This window comes from Eumetopias jubatus, unplaced genomic scaffold, assembly GCF_037043125.1.
Source record: "Eumetopias jubatus isolate StellerSeaLion01/CBP00866 unplaced genomic scaffold, mEumJub1_p1.0 scaffold_2, whole genome shotgun sequence".
In the NCBI taxonomy this organism is placed as follows: Eukaryota; Metazoa; Chordata; class Mammalia; order Carnivora; family Otariidae; genus Eumetopias; species Eumetopias jubatus.
The window spans coordinates 157,275,261-157,293,702 of NW_028274808.1; the positions used below are offsets into that span (position 1 = coordinate 157,275,261).

The window sequence follows — 18,442 nt, forward strand, 5'->3', positions numbered from 1 at the left end:
ATATTTACATATATAATGGAATATTACTCAGCCGTCAAAAAGAATGAAATCTTGCTATTTGCAACAATGTGGATAGAACTAGAGTGTATTATGCTAAGCAAAATAAGTCAGTCAGAGAAAGACAAATACCATTTGCTTTCACTCATGTGGAATTTAAGAAACAAAACAGATGAACATAGGGGAAAGGAAGGAAAAATAAAATAAGATAAAAACAGGAAAGCAAACCATAGAAGACTTAAATATAGAGAACAAACTACATTAGTTAGCCAACTAGAGGGCTGCTAGAGGGGAGGTGGATGGGGATGGGCTAAGTGGGTCATGAGTATTAAAGAGAGCACTCTGGGGCGTCTGGGTGGCTCAGTTGGTTAAGCAACTACCTTCGGCTCAGGTCATGATCCTGGAGTCCCTGGATCGAGTTCCGCATCAGGCTCCCTGCTCAGCAGGGAGTCTGGGCTTCTCCCTCTGCCCCTCCCCCCTCTCATGTGCTCTCTCTCATTCTCTCTCTCAAATAAATAAATAAAAATCTTTAAAAAATAAATAAATAAAGAGGGCACTCTGTTGGGATGAGCACTGGGGGTTATAAGTGATGAATCACTTAAATTCTACTCCTGAAACCAGTACTATACTATATGTTAACTAACTTGAATTTAAATTTTAAAAATAAATTAATAATAAAAAATAAAATAAAAGGTGCCAGATGAGAGGCAGGAAGCTGGGCTAATGGGCTATTGCCTAGATTAGGGAAGTGGTAATGAGAATGAGGAGGAGGGAAGAAATACAAAAAATATTTTGTCAGTAGAATTTGAGGTTTTTGGTATCGAGGTGGATATGGGAGGGGAGGTTTCTAAGCTTAAACAACTAGGTGGATTCTAATACTACACTGTTTTCTTTACTACTCTGCTACTGTATTATCATGTAACCTTTAAACACCAGTCATGGGACCCCCATATCAGTTTTCCCTTCTCTCCCTGGTGGGAAAGTAATCATACCTGTGGTCTGCCCTTTTCTATAGAAAGGTGAACGGGTAACACATTTATACAAAGTCTGGCTGTAACTATTTTCTCATGAGTTTTATGACTAAGGGGTTAAAAAAAAAAAAGCAAAGAAATTCAACAACAAAATCTTGGTTTTAAAACTCTGGGATTCATTTGAACCAACTGTTGCCATGGTTTCAAGAGTCTGAAATCAACATTTCAAGGTAACCCAAGGATCTAGATATTGCTGCAGCATTCAGGTATCAAGGAACAAGCAAAGTGCCATACCCCATTAGTGACCAAACTCCGTTAAGGCTGTGCAAATGCCTCAAATTGGTATTCAGCTTAATCACTGATGCTGTATTACTAATCATAGCATGACACCATGCAAAAGTGGGACTTTTTAAAAGGCTGGCAAATGGCATTATTTTAATAAATCATTAGGAAATTGCTTTTTGAGGATGCAATGAAAGTACAAGTTTCTCAATTAGGGGAATTATGTGGAAATGATGAGATATTTGAGCATGCATGATCTGCAGCTAGCAATCCATTTGAAGCAGACCAAGCCATTGGGAGGGCTGGCTAATGAAAAGAGGATGATCTGATTCATTGTATGAGAAAAATGATAATGGAGGTTCTAAACGGAGGGCGTTAAAAGACTGCTCATCTCCCAGCTACACTCACCAAAGTCTTTTTGGCCCTTCACCTTGCGTTTAGAGCTAAAATAAAGATGTCAAGATGAACCTAATCTTTGAGAGAATTAATCAACTTTCTTTAGCAATACTCATACACAAGAAAAATAAATGATTAGGGGAGCCTGGGTGGCGCAGTCAGTTAAGCATCCAACTCTTGGCTTCAGCTCAGGTCATGATCTCCGGGTGGTGAGATCTGGCCCTGAGTGGGGCTCCATGCTCAACAGGGAGTCTGCTTGAAATTCTCTCCCTCTGCACGTGCGTGCGTGCTCTCTCTCTCTGTAAAACAAGTAAATAAATCTTAAAAGAAAAAGAAAAAGAAATGATTATTAATTAGTTGGACAACCCAAAAATACTGAAGTTCTATTTGGAGCTTATTTGTAAGCTGGGGAAGAGCTGATTGAGATAGGAAACAGGATGAGACATGGCCAGATAGGATATTTTGTTCTGAAACTCTCATCCACAGAAATACCTAAGTTTGAAAAAGCATTATGTGGACTCTACATGTACATACGTAGGGCATGTGTGTATGTGTGTGTGTGCATGAGAGAGAGAGATTGAGAGAGAGAAATGGGGAGGTGGGGTTAAAAGAATATTTTTCTTCTTTATTTTCAGTTCAACAAAGAGTATTCACATTACATCTGATTACTAGTTATACCATTTGGAAAGGCTCAGGAATCTTTTCTTTAATCATTTTGAAACTTCCTGTGAGAAACTGCCTTTTTGTAAGGATCCAATTATCAACCATTCTCAGAAATGGATTTCTATATTTAATAGGCCAACACATTCCTCTAGTATTAAATTCTTCATCTGGAAATTGGTAGCCTTGCTTGAGTTCCTCAAGGCTCAATGAGCCCATTGTTTGCAGTGACTATCACTCTCAGCAAATTTGAACATTCTTACTCAACTCTAATGTCCAAATACTTCTTTGAAATCATTTTTCAAGCTCTCTACTTTTGGCTTTGTAAAAGAACTTGGGTTTGACAAATATGCTACCCAGTTTGTCATCCGTGAGCAAGATTCGTGGAAGTCAAGCAGGAACAAGAGTCATTAACAAACTGGGGTCTGATGAACAACTCTTAGAACAGATGGACACACATATACATATACACGCACATACAGCATAATTCTGAAGACTACTTAGGAGGAAAATGTCTGGTGACAGCATAAATGGCTCAGGGCCTGTAGGGCCTAAACTTTTACTCCCTGAAACTTCAGGACAAATTTTACATTATCTACTTGAGTTACCAAAGACACAGAGCTCAACTCTGTTCTACAGGAAATTAAACTATGAAATAAGATTCTTAAAAATAAAAAGACATTAATGCTGCTTAGCCATCTTATTAGATGTTTGACATAATTTATCGCCTGAAGACATTGTGCCTTTAGTCTTATATCAAGAGCAAAATTCACGAAGTGACTCGGTTGTTCTCAGCATGAAGGAGAACAGACACATTTTTCAAAAGAAGCAATTGACTTGTTAAAGGTTTGACATATCACAAACATTTTGATTTTGTGATCAGACTGGATTCTGTGATCAGACTGGATGGTGATTTACTTATCCCCTGACTTTACTGTCAGGTAATTTATAAGTTTACTTCTCAGACAAGAACTGTGGGAAATCTTAGGAGGAATTGGTAGGGCAAAGAGGAGGGAAACACATAGCTATAATAAAGCTATGGTAGTGGCTAAAGTGACAAGAAAAACAAATGGAAATCATTTGATTTGTACTGCACCTGTGAGAGAAGAAATTATGGCTCCTTTTTGCATCTGAATCTCACAGGTCTATTTTGAGAGCTGAGAGATCTGTGTGAAGTACCTTGTTCACTCTTTTAAAACAGCCTTTACTTTAAGAGAACTCAACTGTGAAATTTATAGAAATTCTTTCTGAAGCTAAGAAAAAAGTTCAAATTCCTTTGCTTTTGATTATTTCGCTAAACTCTACTAGAATCTAAAGACACAATGTGGTGTGGGATTAAGATATGCCAATTCAGGGACAGGGCGGGCTCATCCTGGGGCCTTGCGTCACCAGAGCAGGAGCCATCCCACGCGGTGGTCTGGTGTAAGGCCGCACACAGGCCAGGAGCCCGGGTTCGGTGCAACGGATACCCCAGTACTTGGCAGTCCCCCGAGGCTCACAGAGAACCTCTGCGGAGCCCCACCACACACAGGCAAGGCGGCCACTGCATGGGTGTGGATGTGCCTGACAAGATGAAGATCTGCATCCCAGTGGTGCTCCTGGCCTGTGGCTCCTTCAGTCCCATCCCCAACATGCACCTGTGCTTGTTTGAGGTGGCCTGAGACCACCTACATCAAACAGGAATGTACCAGGTGATCAGGGGTATCATCTCTCCTGTCAAAGACAACTACAGGAAGAAAGACCTCGTGGCTGCCCACCACTGGGTGGCCATGGCCTGGCTGGCCCTGCAGACATCCGACTGGGTCTGGGTGGGCCCCTGGGAGAGTGAGCAGGTACAGTGGATGGAGACAGTGAAGGTGCTGAGGCATCATCACAGCGAAACTGCTTAGATCTCTGCCCCAAACGGAAGGGCTCGTTCCACGGCCCCTACAGCTGTGCCTGAGCTGAAGCTCCTCTGTGTGGCAGATGTCCTGAAGATCTTCCAGAATCCCAACCTCTGGAAAGACACACACATCCAAGAGATAGTGGAGAAGTTTGGCATACTGTGTGAGAGCCGGACAGGTCACAATCCAAAGGAATACATCTCGGGCTCACCCATCCTGCACAGGTACTGGTGCAACATTCACCTGGCCAGGGAGCCCGTGCAGAATGAGCTCAGATCCATGTACATCAGGCGGTCCTTTAGCCAGGGGCACAGCGTGAAGTAACTGCTCCCAGACGCTGTCATCACCTACATCAAGGACCACAACCTCTACACCAAGGACAGTTCCAGGAAAGGCAGTAGCACCCAGACGAATGAAGGAAAGACAAGGTGGGGAGAGCCAGCCACTCCCCAGAGCTCCTCTTGAGGAAAGGGCAGTTAAGGTCTTTGGCTTTTTTTTTTTTCTTTTTCATTTTTCCTTTGTTTTTTTAGGCAATGAGTTATTTCAGAGGAGTCTTCTGTCCCAAGAAGAGATACCTTCTTTTGGGAGGAGGGGCAAGTGCCTACATCTCAAGAATGGACACTTACCAAAGAAGTTGAAATGGCACAGGTCACTAGAACTAGACCACAGCTCTCAGAACCTCTCGCTGCACAGGCCTTCTTATTCGGTAAATGGTGACTCGGGCATGCGCACTGAAGGCAGTTCCACACAAGGCAGGGCCCCTGAGGGTCAGATCAGAACTGCCCACACACATTTTTTTAACTAGGGCCAGGTGAAACATGCTGGTCTTGACTGGAGAGACTGGACAGGATGCTAATTACTGAACAGTGGGCTTTGTCAATGCCTTATTCCAACAAAATAATAATTGAGGAGTCAAAAATTTGGAAGCAGTCCTTTGCCGATTTACATTGAATCTTCCCTCAAGAACCACTGTCTGCCTGCCTAAGCTACAGATACAATTTAAAATCTTTCTAAGGAGTGACTCTCAAACAATATTTTTGATATGGCAGATATTTTTAACACGACTTTTTATAAATGCCACAGCTCCTGATTTCCAGGTTTCTAAAAAGGAACTGAGGTAAAACAGATGCCTTGACTATTTTAGAAGATCTTTTTGATTGTTTTATGACCGCCTGCCTGTTTGAATATTGGCAAAGAGATAAATAATAAATTGACATCAAAAAAATTTTTTAATTAAAAAAAAAGATACGCCAATTCATAAGTTGCCATAATCATTAAACCTTGGTTATGCAGCACTTGTGTCCAAGGAAGAGGGTCCCTTTATTAATCTCATTTTGTTCATCTTCTCAAGGAGCAGGGCAATGTGTTATTGCTCTTGCTCCCTCGAAGATTCCAAGACTTGATGTGCTAAGGGGCAAAGTGCTTGGCTGAAGGATCCAATTAGGAAAATGGCAGAGGGACCAGTACTGATGGCTCTTGGCCATATCTGTTGAGGTCTCACCAGAAGCCATCCACTTCAAAGTGTAGCATTATTGGTTTCTACCTGTTAACATATTTAAACAAGGAGGCTATTAGAGGCGTCTTGGTGTCTCAGTCAGTTGGGTGAAGGACTCTTGATTTTGGCTCTGGTCATGATCTCAGGGTTGTGAGATCAAGCCCCATGTCTGGCTTGGCCTTGGCATGGAGCCTGCTTAAGATTCTCTCTCTTCCTCTCCCTCTGTCGCTCCCTCCATCCCCCCATCCCCGCTCGCATGTGTGCCCCGTGCTCATGTGCACATGCGCACTCTCTCACTCTCTCTACCCCCCGCCAAAAAAAAGAGGCTATTAGATTGAGATGCCTTGGTTATGTAAGGAAACCAAAACATTAGCTGGAGTCAATACACTTGAATCCAAGAAAGTGAAACTTAAGAACAACCCATCACAAACAGCCAGCTAGACTTTCCTGCTTAAAATACAACTGCTTAAAATACAACCAATCAAATAATTTCTTTGCTCTACTGCCACATCTTCTCTATAAAAAAATCTCTTCCCTGGGGGAGCACTCCTAACTACTTTAGGCTTCGCACCGCCCAATTCATAATTGAAAATTTTAATGTACCTGAGTTCATCTTTTAACATATCAGAACATCAAACTGGTTACTCCAATTTTAGCCTACACATAACAGTGATGATTCATCTGATATTTAATGTGATATTACTCAATAACAGTGATACATTAAATTCATTCATTTAACAAGTACTTCTTAAATACTGTGTGCCAGTCACCATATTGGGCACCAGAAATCCAAACATGCATGAGACAAAGTATCTGACTGCAGAGCTGAGTCTCATGAAAAAGACAAACATGAAAGTTAATAAATACACACTTGAAAGGGCAGAGAGAGAAACATAATAACATAGGAAGCCGGGGAAAGATATAACCAATGTCAATTACCATGATGTCATTCTTATGCCCTTCTACAACCCATTTCCTAGCATGGTACTAGGCACATACAGACATTTGATAAATATGTGTTTGGAATGGATTGATAAGTGGATGGATGGGTGAGCAAATGGATGAATGGATGGGAAGAGTGAATGAGTGAGTGAATAAATTAAAAATAAAATATTTTTAATTAAAATTAAAAATAAACTTCGGGGACAAAAATCTAAGTGAGGCTGTCTATTAAACAATATCACAGAATCATGGACTTCTTACCACTGATCTCAGCTCATTCTTACACAAACAATTTCTATGATTTATTTTTAGATCCATGCCTGTCTCCCCCAGTACAATATAAGACCAACAAGAAGAATAGGGGCCCCATCTGTTTTTGCTTCCCAGTGATAGCTCCAATACCTGACAGTGCTTGGCATGAAGAAGGTGCTAAACAAATATTTGTTGGATAAGTAAAGAGAAACACAAATGTCTCATTAAAGGAGGTACTATACAAGGAAGAATATGCAAGAGTATACAAGAAAGATTTCTTTTTAAGAGTTCTGAAAATGTCACTTTTAAACAGAAAAGTTTTTTACTGCTCTGTACTAATATATGAGTTCAGTTCAATCAGATTTGTCTCACTGATTCAGACAACCTCAGCTGAGTGGGGGTTAGAAAACGTCACTGTTGAGGATTTAGGGGGCCAATAGGTAACACCCATTTCTTCTAATTTAGGACCAATGGATAAATAAAGGTGATATACTGATAATTTTGGTATCAGTATTGACAGGTCCACTGAAAAATGAGCCTTTCAATCTGTAACCCAAGTAATTCATGACTCATTCATGCTCCTCATCCCATCCATAATAAACCCTGAGAAAGCCCATCTAAAGGAAGGATTGGCTCTGCAGGACACATACACTTAAAGCAAGTATTTCTTCATTGTATCTAGGGTAGTGCAGAAAGTAAGAGAACATATCCCCAGAGTTTGTGGCCTTGAGAATTATGGACCAGTGATGTTACTCAGGTAACTAAGGAAACTCACAAGAAATAATGGGTAGGAGAAGACGCCAAAGGGTTACTCTAAATCCCTGCACATGGAAACAAGGAGGCCAGAGAAAAAGAGAACCCCTTCCATGACAGGCAAACCCTTGGTAAGTATCTCTTTTCCAACCACTAGGTCACAGCGCAGTATATGGCAAATGAATGCAGGAGAGAGCAGAAAATGAAATATGTTAAGTTTGCTTTTCCAGGTGATATAACTGATGCAAATCACCATTCTTTGTTTCTGATAAGTATCTGATAGCTAATATACAATCCTCTGCAGGAGCTGTTGAATAATTTAAAATACAAAAACCACAGTCTCATACAATGCAAGAGGTTCTAATATCATAAAAGCCAAGTAAAGATCACAGGAGTCTGAACACATGTGTTCCTGGTCTGCTTCCACTCACTGCTTCCTGGTCCCCTCCCAGTTGCAGCCCCCTTTCAAAACCACAACAACCCACATCACACGAAACTGGCAGCAAAGGAGAGGATTTAAGAAGCTCACATGGAGAAAACTAAGGTGCTCCTGTCAACTCCTGAGCTCCCTGCAGATGGCCAGCACCTGCTGCCAGTCATGTAAATGCACCAACTTGGGTATTCCAGCCCCTAGAACTGCGGTCCAGTTGATATCATATGGAACAGAAGAACGACTAGCCCACTGAGACTAGTCAACCTACGAAGTTGTTACAGATAATAAAATGTTTGTTATTTTTCACCAGTATATTTGGGGATGGTTTGTTGCACAGTGGTGATTGGAACACAGCCCCTCTCTGGCCCCTGGGTTTCTGGAAGAGAATTGTTATTGTTCTTATGATCCACTAGGGAAGGCTTCACTTGCAACATCATTTGTTTAAATGAGGATTTAATTGAGAAATGTTCCCTTTTGTTCTATTTTCACACTGAAAAGGTAACGCTAAAGCAAAACATAATTTCTATATTGACTCACCATTTCACAAAGAGCCAATATATGAATAATATGTTTCAGATGGAAGCTGGTTGGAATTACCCTCAATCTTTTAGTGAACAAAAACCTGCAAAGACTAGATGATGGTGAGACTAGAAAGCTGGCAGGAAATCAGGAATTTAGAAAGAAAATGTTTATCTTGTGGCCCTTGTCACAACTTAAAACCCAATATGGGCTAATGTCTGTAAATGGAGAGTAGCTATTAACAAATCAATTATAATTATGGTCTTGTTGGCTTTTCTAGTATGAACTCTTAATTATTTGTCTGATCCGAGGTATCCTTAGATTATTTACTATCATTCTTGCCAACCAACAAAAGATAACAAGATTGAATCTCACAAATATGTGGGAATTGGAGAACAGCTTTTATCCTATATGCTTAATCTCAGGAAAAATTTTCAGGGCCTGAGCCTTTTCTTCAAGACAAAGTCTCTTTCTAAAGTTAATAAATAACTAACTTTCATAAAAAATTTTCAGAGAAAACAATATTTAATTAACTTCTTTAAAAAAATTCCCTAGATCATGGACATCTGTTTAGAATCAACAGTCAGGCGCCTGGGTGGCTCAGATGGTTAAGCGTCTGCCTTCGGCTCAGGTCATGATCCCAGAGTCCTGGGATCGAGTCCCGCATCGGGCTCCCTGCTCCTTGGGAGCCTGCTTCTCCTCTGCCTCTCTCTCTCTCTCTCTCTCTCTCTCTGTGTCTCTCATGAATAAATAAATAAAATCTTAAAAAAAAATAGAATCAACAGTCAAGGGTACTTCTTTATGGTCTATTTTCTTTTTCCAGCAGTTGTCTTCTTGCATGAGGTCTAAAAAAGAAATCCATACTTCTGAGAGGAAACTGAGCCAGAGGACAAATAATCACTCCATTCAAAAGTGATGAGTATGTGGTGGCAGTACTACTCATGGGCTAAGAAAATCTAATTCTGTAATCATTTCTCACATGCATACTTGTCTCTTACCAATACGTAAGTCAAGGATATTTTTCTTCATTCTACAGCTCAATCTCAACCTAATTCTGTATCTGATCATTATTATTCCACTTTGTTATAAAAGAAAAGAATCCAGGTTCAGTTTTAGCCTCAGAAAAAATGGAAAATTTCCTCTCTCTAGCAAGCTGAAAAGTGGTTCTTATAACAAAATAATTACCTAATTTAAAGTGCTCAACTGAATCAATCGGTTAGAAGTCCAATTAAATCAAGCTGTCAACAGGAATATATTATACCTGATAAGAGTTGGTGAATAGAGCGACACAAAGCACAAATATCATGCTCTCTGTTAAACTTAGAGAAGAAGTTATTCCTTCCCTAAAAAGATGCTGTATCTTCCCGATGATATCTTGTCTTTTAATACGCCAAGAAAGCTACATATCTGACAAAAACGCTGAATATTTACATGCTAATTCAGGAGATCAAGGTTAGATATTTACTTTGTCAATGAAACTCTAGCCACAGGTTCATGAAAATTAAAGGCATTAATGACTAGTTTATCATAAAACCACCTTGGTCCTTTTCCCTCATGGAGTTGGGGTGGTGGCAGTGGTTATTCACTATGAATGAGCATATGGACAATGAAAAGAATGACAAATTGGGAGCAGGACAGAAATGACAGGGCTTTCTGATCAAAGAAAAGATATCTATCCACTTCCTAATCAAAGAAACCCATTTCTTTTTTTGAGTTATGTGATTTTTTTTATTATGTTCACAGCATTCTTTCTATAGGTTGGAATCTTGGCCTTTTCTTCTCTCTTCTACTCTTAATCTCATCTACTGTGTTTGTCTCTGCATTGAGAGGAACATCCAGGACACCCGTCATTTCTGCACTGCTCTGCCAGAGTTGCTGCCCCAGTGGAAAAAAATAAAGAATGCTGGAAAACAGGATAAAAGAATACTGAACTGCACTTATCAAGTATGGTGTCTACAACTGACCAGTTAGCACAGAATGTACACTGGAGAAAACACACACACAAAATATCACAAGAGGTTTCTGAACTCAATAAGGAAGAGATTGCAAAAAGTTACTCCCCATATACTTGCTGACCCTATTTCCAGCTGCAGTCTGCATGTACCCTTCTATCTTGACAATATTTCCTTTCTTCTGGAGGTGTCTGAGTGAGTCTCATATAGATGAGTGATATTCTCCAATCCATAAACAACATTACAAATACAACTAGTACCTGTCCAGATCCTACTTGAAATGTAACACAGCTGTTCCTGAGAAATTTGAAAAGTTTAGAGGAATTCAGAAAACATCTACTTTAAATGTACTGTATATCTCTCCCAAAATAGTTTATAATTTTTATATTCATGTTATGAAGATGGTGTGGTTGGTATTTGACATCTGTAGAGATTTGATTTAAAGGATTTCATATTTATGGTTTTGAAACCATAACAGAACCTAAAACTCCTCCCCAGAAGAATGAATGCATTAACCAAGTATTATAAATTTACAAGAGTTTTATTCCTCCTATCAATGGAGAATTTCTTAAGTTTTTATTTTAATTCCAGTTAATTAACATACAGTGTTATATTCGTTTCAGGTGTACAATATAGTGATTCAACACTTTCATACATCACCCGGTGCTCACCTCACAAGTGTACTCCTAGCACCCCATCACCTATTTCACCCATCCCCCCCACACATCCCCTGTGGCAACCATCAGTTTGTTCTCTAGAGTTAAGAATCTTTCTCCTGGTCTCACTCTCTCTTTTCCCTTTGATCCCTTGTTTTGTTTCTTAAATTCCACATATGAGTGAAATCATATGGTATTTGTCTTTCTCTGACTGAATTATTTCATTTAGCATTATACTCTTTAGCTCTATCCATATTGTTGCAAATGGCAAGATTTCATTCTTTTTTATGGCTGAATAATATTCCACCATATATATACACCACTTCTTTATCCGTTCATCAATTGATGGACACTTAGGTTGCTTCCAAATCTTCTTGACTATTATAAATAATGTTGACATAAACATAGGGGTAACGTGTATCCCTTTGAATTAGTGTTTTTGTATTCTTTGGGTAAATACCCAGTAGTGGAATTGCTGGATCATAGAGTAGTTATATTTTTAACATCTTGAGGAACCTCCAAACTTGTTTTCCACAGTGACAGCACCAGTTAGCATTCCCACCAACAGTGCAAGAAGGTTCCTTTTTTTCTACATCCTCACCAATACCTGTTGTTTCTTGCGTTGTTAATTTTAGCCATTCTGAAAGGTGTGAGGTGATATCTCATTGTGGTTTTCATTTGTAGTTCCCTGATTATAAGTGATGATGAGCATCTTTTCATGTATCTGTTAGCCATTTGTATATCTTCTTTGGAGAAATGTCTGTTCATGTCTTCTGCCCATTTTTTAACTGGATTATTTGTTTTGGGGGTGTTGGGCTTCATAAGTTCTTTATAGATTTTGGATACTAACCTTTTAACAGATATGTCACTTGCAAATATCTTCTACCATTCCATAGGTTGCCTTTTAGTTTTGTTGATTACTGCCTTCATTGTGCAGAAGCTTTTTATTTTGATGCAGTCCCAGTAGTTTATTTTTGCTTTTGTTTCCCTTGCCTTGGGGACCTAGCTAGAAAAAAGTTTCTATGGCCCATGTCAGAGAAATTACTGCTTGTGCTCTCTCCTAGGACTTTTATGATTTCAGGTCTCATACTTAGAGGTCCTTAATCCATTTTGAATTTATTTTTGTGTATAGTGTAAGAAAGTTGGTTCGGTTTCATTCTTTTTCATGTTCCTGTCCAGTTTTCCCAACACTATTGAAGAGACTGTCTTTTTCCCATTGGATATTCTTGCCTTGTTTGTCAAAGATTAATTGACCATTAAATTGTGAGTTTATTTCTGGGTTGTCTAGTCTGTTCTATTGATCTATGAGTCTATTTTTGTGCCAGTACCATACTGTTTTGATTACTACAGCTTTGTAATATAAATTGAAGTTGAAAATCGTGATGCTTCCAGCTTTGCTTTTCTTTTTCATGATTGCTTTGGCTATTCAGGGTCTTCTGTGGTTCTATACAAATTTTAGGATTGTTTGTTCTAGTTCTGTGAAAAATGCTGTTGATATTTTGATAGGGATGGCATTGAATATATAGACTTCTTTGGGCAGTATAGATTTTTTAACAATATTTGTTCTTCCAATCCATGAGCATGGAATTTGTGTCACCTTTAATTACTTTCATCAGTGTTTTCTTTTCTTTGTGTGATCTTCAGTTTCTTTCATCAGTGCTGTATAGTTTTCAGAGTATAGGTCTTTCACCTCTTTGGTTAGGTTTATTACTAGATATATTATCACAACTGTAAATGGGATTTTCTTAATTTTTCTGCTGCATCATTATTGGTGTATAAAAAAACAACAGATTTCTATACATTGATTTTGTATCCTGCAACCTTACTGAATCATTTATCAGTTCTAGTAGTTTTTTAGTGGAATCTTTAGTGTTTTCTATATACACTATCATGTCATCTGCAAATAGTGAAAGTTTTCTTCCTTACCAATTTGGATGCCTTTTATTTCCTTTGTTGTGATTGCTGTGGCGAGGACTTCCAGTATTATATTGAATAAAAGTGGTGAGAGTGGTCATCCGTGTCTTATTCCTGACCTTAGAGGGGAAGCTCTGTTTTTCACCACTGAGTATGATGTGAGCTGTGTGTTTTTCATATAAGGCCTTTATTATGTTCAGGCATGTTCCCTCTAAACCTATTTTGCTGATTTTTTTAATCATAAATAGGTATTTTATTTTGTCAAATACTTTTTCTCCATCTACTGAAATAATCATACAGTTCTTATACTTTCTCTTCTTGAGGTAATGCATCACGTTGATTGATTTGCAAATATTGAACCACCCTTGCTTCCCAGGAATAAATCCCACCTGATTGTGGTGAATGATTTTTTTAATATATTGTTGAATTCAGTTTGCTATTATTTTGTTGAGGATTTTTGCGTCTGTGTTCATCAGGGATATTGGCCTATAGTTCTCTTTTTTTGTTGTGTCTTTATCTGGTTTGGTATCAGGGTAATGTTGGCCTCATACAATGATTTTGGAAGCTTTCCATCCTTTTCTATTTTTTGGAATAGTTTGAGAAGAATAGGTATTAACTCTTCTTTAAATGTTTGGGACAATTCACGTGTGAAACCATGTGGCACTGGACTTTTGTTTGTTGGGAGTTAAATTTTGATTCAATTTCTTTACTGGTTATCAGTCTGTTCAAATTTTCCATTTCTTCCTATTTCAGTTTTGGTACTTTATATGTTTCTAGGAATGTATCCATTTCTTCTAGGTTGTCCAATTTGTTGGCATTTCATTTTTCATATTTTCTTAAAATTGTATTTCGGTGGTGTTTATTATTTTTCCTCTCTCATTTGTGATTTTATTTGAGTCCTTCTCTTTTTTCTTGATAAATCTGACTAGAGGTTTATCAATTTTGTTGATCTCTTCAAAGAACCAGCTCCTGGTTCATTGGCCTGTTCTATTCTTTTAGTTTCTATAATATTTATTTCTGCCCTAATCTTTATTATTTCCTTCCTTCTACTGGTTTAGGCTTTGTTTGTTGTTCTTTTTCTAGCTTCTTTAGATGTAAGGTCATTTATTTGAGATTTTTCATGCTTCTTGAGGTAGGCTTCTACTGCTATAAACTTCCCTCTTAGAACCACTTCTGCTGCATCCCAAAGGTTTTGGACCACTGTGTCTTCATTTGTTTCCTAGTATTTTTTTCTTTTTTTATTTCTTGGTTGACCCATTCATTGTTAAGTAACATGTTATTTGACCTCCATGTATTTGTGCTCTTTCCAGACATTTTCTTGTGCTTGACTTCCAGTTTGATAGCATTATGGTCAGAAAAGATGCATGGTACAATTTCAAGCCTTTTTGTATTTGGTGAGGCCTGATTTGTGACCTAATATGTAATCTGTTGTGGAGAATGTTCCATGTGCACTTGAAAAAAATGTGTATTCCCCTGTTTTAGGATGAAATGTTCTGAATATGTCTGTAAATCCAACTGGTCGAGTATATCATTCAAAACCATTGTTTCCTTGTTGATTTTCTGTTTAGATGATCCGTCCATTGATGTGAGTGGGGTGTTAAAGTTCCCTACTATTATTGTGCTATTATTGATTAGTTCCTTTATGCTTGTTATTAACTGTTCTATGTATTTGGGTGCTGCAACATTGTGTGAAAAAATATTTACAATTATTATAACTTCTTGTTGGATTGTCCCTTTATTATTATATAGTGTCCTTCTTTTTACAGTCTCTGGTTTGTTTTTGTTTTGTTTATTTATTTATTTATTTATTTGACAGAGAGAGCACACAAGCAGGGGATGCAGCAGAGGGAGAGGGAGAAGCAGGCTCTCCGCTAAGCAGGGAGCTCAATGTGGGGCTTGGGGCAGGACCCTGGGATCATGACCGGAGCCAACGGCAGATGCTTAACTGACTAAGCCACCCAGGCGCCCCTGTTTTAAAATTGATTTTGTCTAAATATTGCTACTCCACCTTTCTTTTGACATATATTTGCATGATAAATGTTTCTCCATTCCCTCACTTTCAATCTGCAGGTGTCTTTAGGTCTAAAATGAGTCTCTTGTAGGCAGCATATAAACAGGTCTTGTTTTTTTTTTCTTAATCCATTCTGTCACCCTATGTCTTTTGATTGGAGCATTTAGTCCATTTACATTCAAAGGAATTACTGAGGGGCGCCTGGGTGGCTCAGTTGGTTGAGCGACTGCCTTCACCTTAGGTCATGATCCTAGAGTCCCAGGATCAAGTCCCGCATCGAGCTCCCTGCTCGGCAGGGAGTCTGCTTCTCCCTCTGACCCTTCCGCCTCTCATGCTCTCTCTCTCAAATAAATTTAAAAAAAGATGGTAGAAGGGAAAAATGAAGGGGGGAAATTGGAGGGGGATATGAACCATGAGAGACTATGGACTCTGAGAAACAAACTGAGGGTTCTAGAGGGGAGGGGGGTGAGGAGATGGGTTAGCCTGGTGATGGGTATTAAAGAGGGCACGTATTGAATGGAGCACTGGGTGTTATATGCAAACAATGAATCATGGAACACTACATCAAAAACTAATGATGTAATGTATGGTGATTAACATAACCTAATAAATTTTTTTTAAAAAGTAATTATTGATAGATATGTATTTATTGCCATTTTATTACCTGTTTTGTGATTGTTTCTGGAGATTTTCTCTGATCCTTTCTTGTCTTTCTCCTTTTCATGGTTTGCTGGTTTTCTTTAGTGATGTATTTGGATTGCTTCTTCCTTATTCTTTGCATATTTATTAGTGGTTTTTGATTTGTGGTTACCATTAGGTTTGTATATAACATCTTTTGCACATAACACTCTATCTTAAGTTGATGGTCATTTAAGTTCAAACTTATTTACTACTCTCCTCCCCACATTTTAGGTATATAATATCATATTTTACATCCTTTTATTTTGTGAGTTCCCTGAATATTTTACAAAAATATTCATTTTTACTGCCTTTGTATTTCCTACCTTCATACTGTCACTTTTGGTCTTTTCTCTCTACTTAAAGAGTCCCCTTTAATATTTCTTGCAGGGCTGGTTTAGTGGTCATAAATTCCCTTAGATTTGGTTTGTCTGGGAAACTATCTCTCCCTCTATTCTGAATGATAGCCTTGCTAGATTGAGTATTCTTAGCTGCGGATTTTTCCCATTCAGCACTTTGAATATATCATGCCACTCCCTTCTGGCTTGGAATGTTTCTGCTGAAAAACCCCTCATAACCTTACATGGTTTCCCTTGTATGTAACTGTCTTCTTTTGTCTTGCTGCTTTAAAATTCTTTATCACTATAATTTGCCATTTTAATTATAATATATCTGGCTGTGGATCTGCTTCTGCTGATTTTGGTGGAAGTTCTCACTGCCTCCTAGATTTGGATATCTGTTTCCTTCCCCAAATTTGGGAAGTTTTCAGCTATTATCTCTTCAAATAAATTTTCTGCTCCCTTTTCCCTCTCTTCTTCTGGGACTCCTATAATGCAAATGTTATGTTTGATGGAGCCACTGAATTCCCTAAGTCTATTCTTGTTTTGCACAATTCTTTTTTCTCTCTTTTGCCCAGCTTGATTACTTCCCAATACTCTAATAATTCATTCCTCTGCTTCCATCCTACTGTTAATTCCATCAAGCATGTTTCTCATTTCATTTATTGAGCGCTTTATCTTTGCTATGTTATTCCTTATCTCTATTAAGGGTAACACTCATGTCTTCCACTCTTTTCTCAAGTCCAATGAGTATCTTTATGATCATTACTTTAAATTCTCTATCAGGCATGTTACTTGCATCTGTTTTGCTTAGATCTATGGCTGTGGCCTTGTCCTGTTCTTTCATTTGGGATAAATTTCTCTGTCTTCTCATTTTGTCTAAGTCTTTGTGCTTGGTTCTGTGTGTTAGGAAAATCAGCTATGTCTCTTGTTCCTAAGGCTAACAGCCTTATGAAGTAGAGGTCCTATAGTGCCCTGCAGTGTAGTGTCCCCCAGATATAGGTAGAGGTCCTATAGTGCCCCAGCGTAGTGTCCCCTAGGGCCTGGCACTTCAGTAAGTGTCTCCAATGTGCACTGCATGTGCTCTGCTGTTGTGTCCTGGCCACTTTATCCATCAGGCCAGTCATCTGCAGAAGCTCTCTTTGCCTGTTGTGGGCAGTGTTTGGTCCCTGGCCTGAATGTAGCAAGTTTTAACTACGTGTGCCCTGGTCTGCTTGTGAAATGAGACCTGTCACCACCTCTACCAGAACCAAGGCCCTGCGAAATTCCCAGGTTGAGGAGATGCAGTGTGGGTAGGGGTTTGGGAAGGGTCTTCTGGGAAGGGGCTGCCACACTGGGACTGAGGCAAGCACAACTGGAAAGGACAGTTCCATAGGAGCACAGAGAGGTGGGGGAAGGGGGTGTAAGCAAGTTAAGTAGCAAGTGTTGGCACTGCACTGGTTTACCTAGGGCTCTGCACTTAAGCTGAGGGCCAGGGGATAGAAATGGTACCTGCCAGATCCTTTGTTCCCAGAGGGGTCTGTCCCTCATTGTTGCCTCTCTGGGACAGGCTTTTAGATAAGCAAATAACTTCCCCACTATGTGTCCCAGGCACTCTTCAAATTGCTGTTTCCATTGTCCACAGGCAGTTTTCCCTGCCTTCTCTCCAAGAGTAGTCCTAATGCCTCCAGGCTCTCCACAAGCCAAACCCACTAATCTTTAGAACACCAGGCTTTAAGCCCCACTGGTTGCAAGAACTCACAAAATTTGGGCCTTCTTACCTTCCAAGTTTTCCCCATGTACTCCCCCATGTGTTAGTCTATCTCCTTCCATTCTCTGCAACCACAGTTCCCTCCCTACCACATTGGCCATGACCTGTTTCTCTCCCAAACCATGTCCCCACACTTCCCACCTTCTTCATATGGCCTCTTCTCTACCTTTAGATGTGGAGTTTGTTCTACCACTCTTCAGGTCAATTTCTGGAGCATTTGGGATGATATGATAGTTATCTAGTTGTATTCATGGGACAAGGTGAGCCTAGGGTCCTACTCACTGCCATCTTCACCTCCTCTCCAAAAGTGAATTTCTTGACTTTGTCTAACTGGTAATCATAATATGCATTCATTTTCCAGAACTAATATTCACATCTTTTAAAAATATCAACGCTTTTTTATAAATCCAAAATAATTTTGGGAAATTTCTGTGAGACTATTTCTCACTTTACCTCAGAGTTCTTTGAAGTCAGTGGGAGCTCTGGGCTTGAATCAGCTCCATGGAGTGAGCAGGCAAAGGAGGAATGGGGCCAATACAAAAATATCCAAACATACAGAG

The 18,442-nt window shown here is 39.2% G+C and overlaps 1 pseudogene; it reads left to right on the forward strand.

Annotated features, from left to right (window-relative positions):
- Positions 1–3,853: 3,853 nt before the first annotated feature.
- LOC114206621 (nicotinamide/nicotinic acid mononucleotide adenylyltransferase 3 pseudogene) lies at positions 3,854–4,654 on the forward strand (annotated as a pseudogene).
- The last annotated feature ends 13,788 nt before the right edge of the window (positions 4,655–18,442 follow it).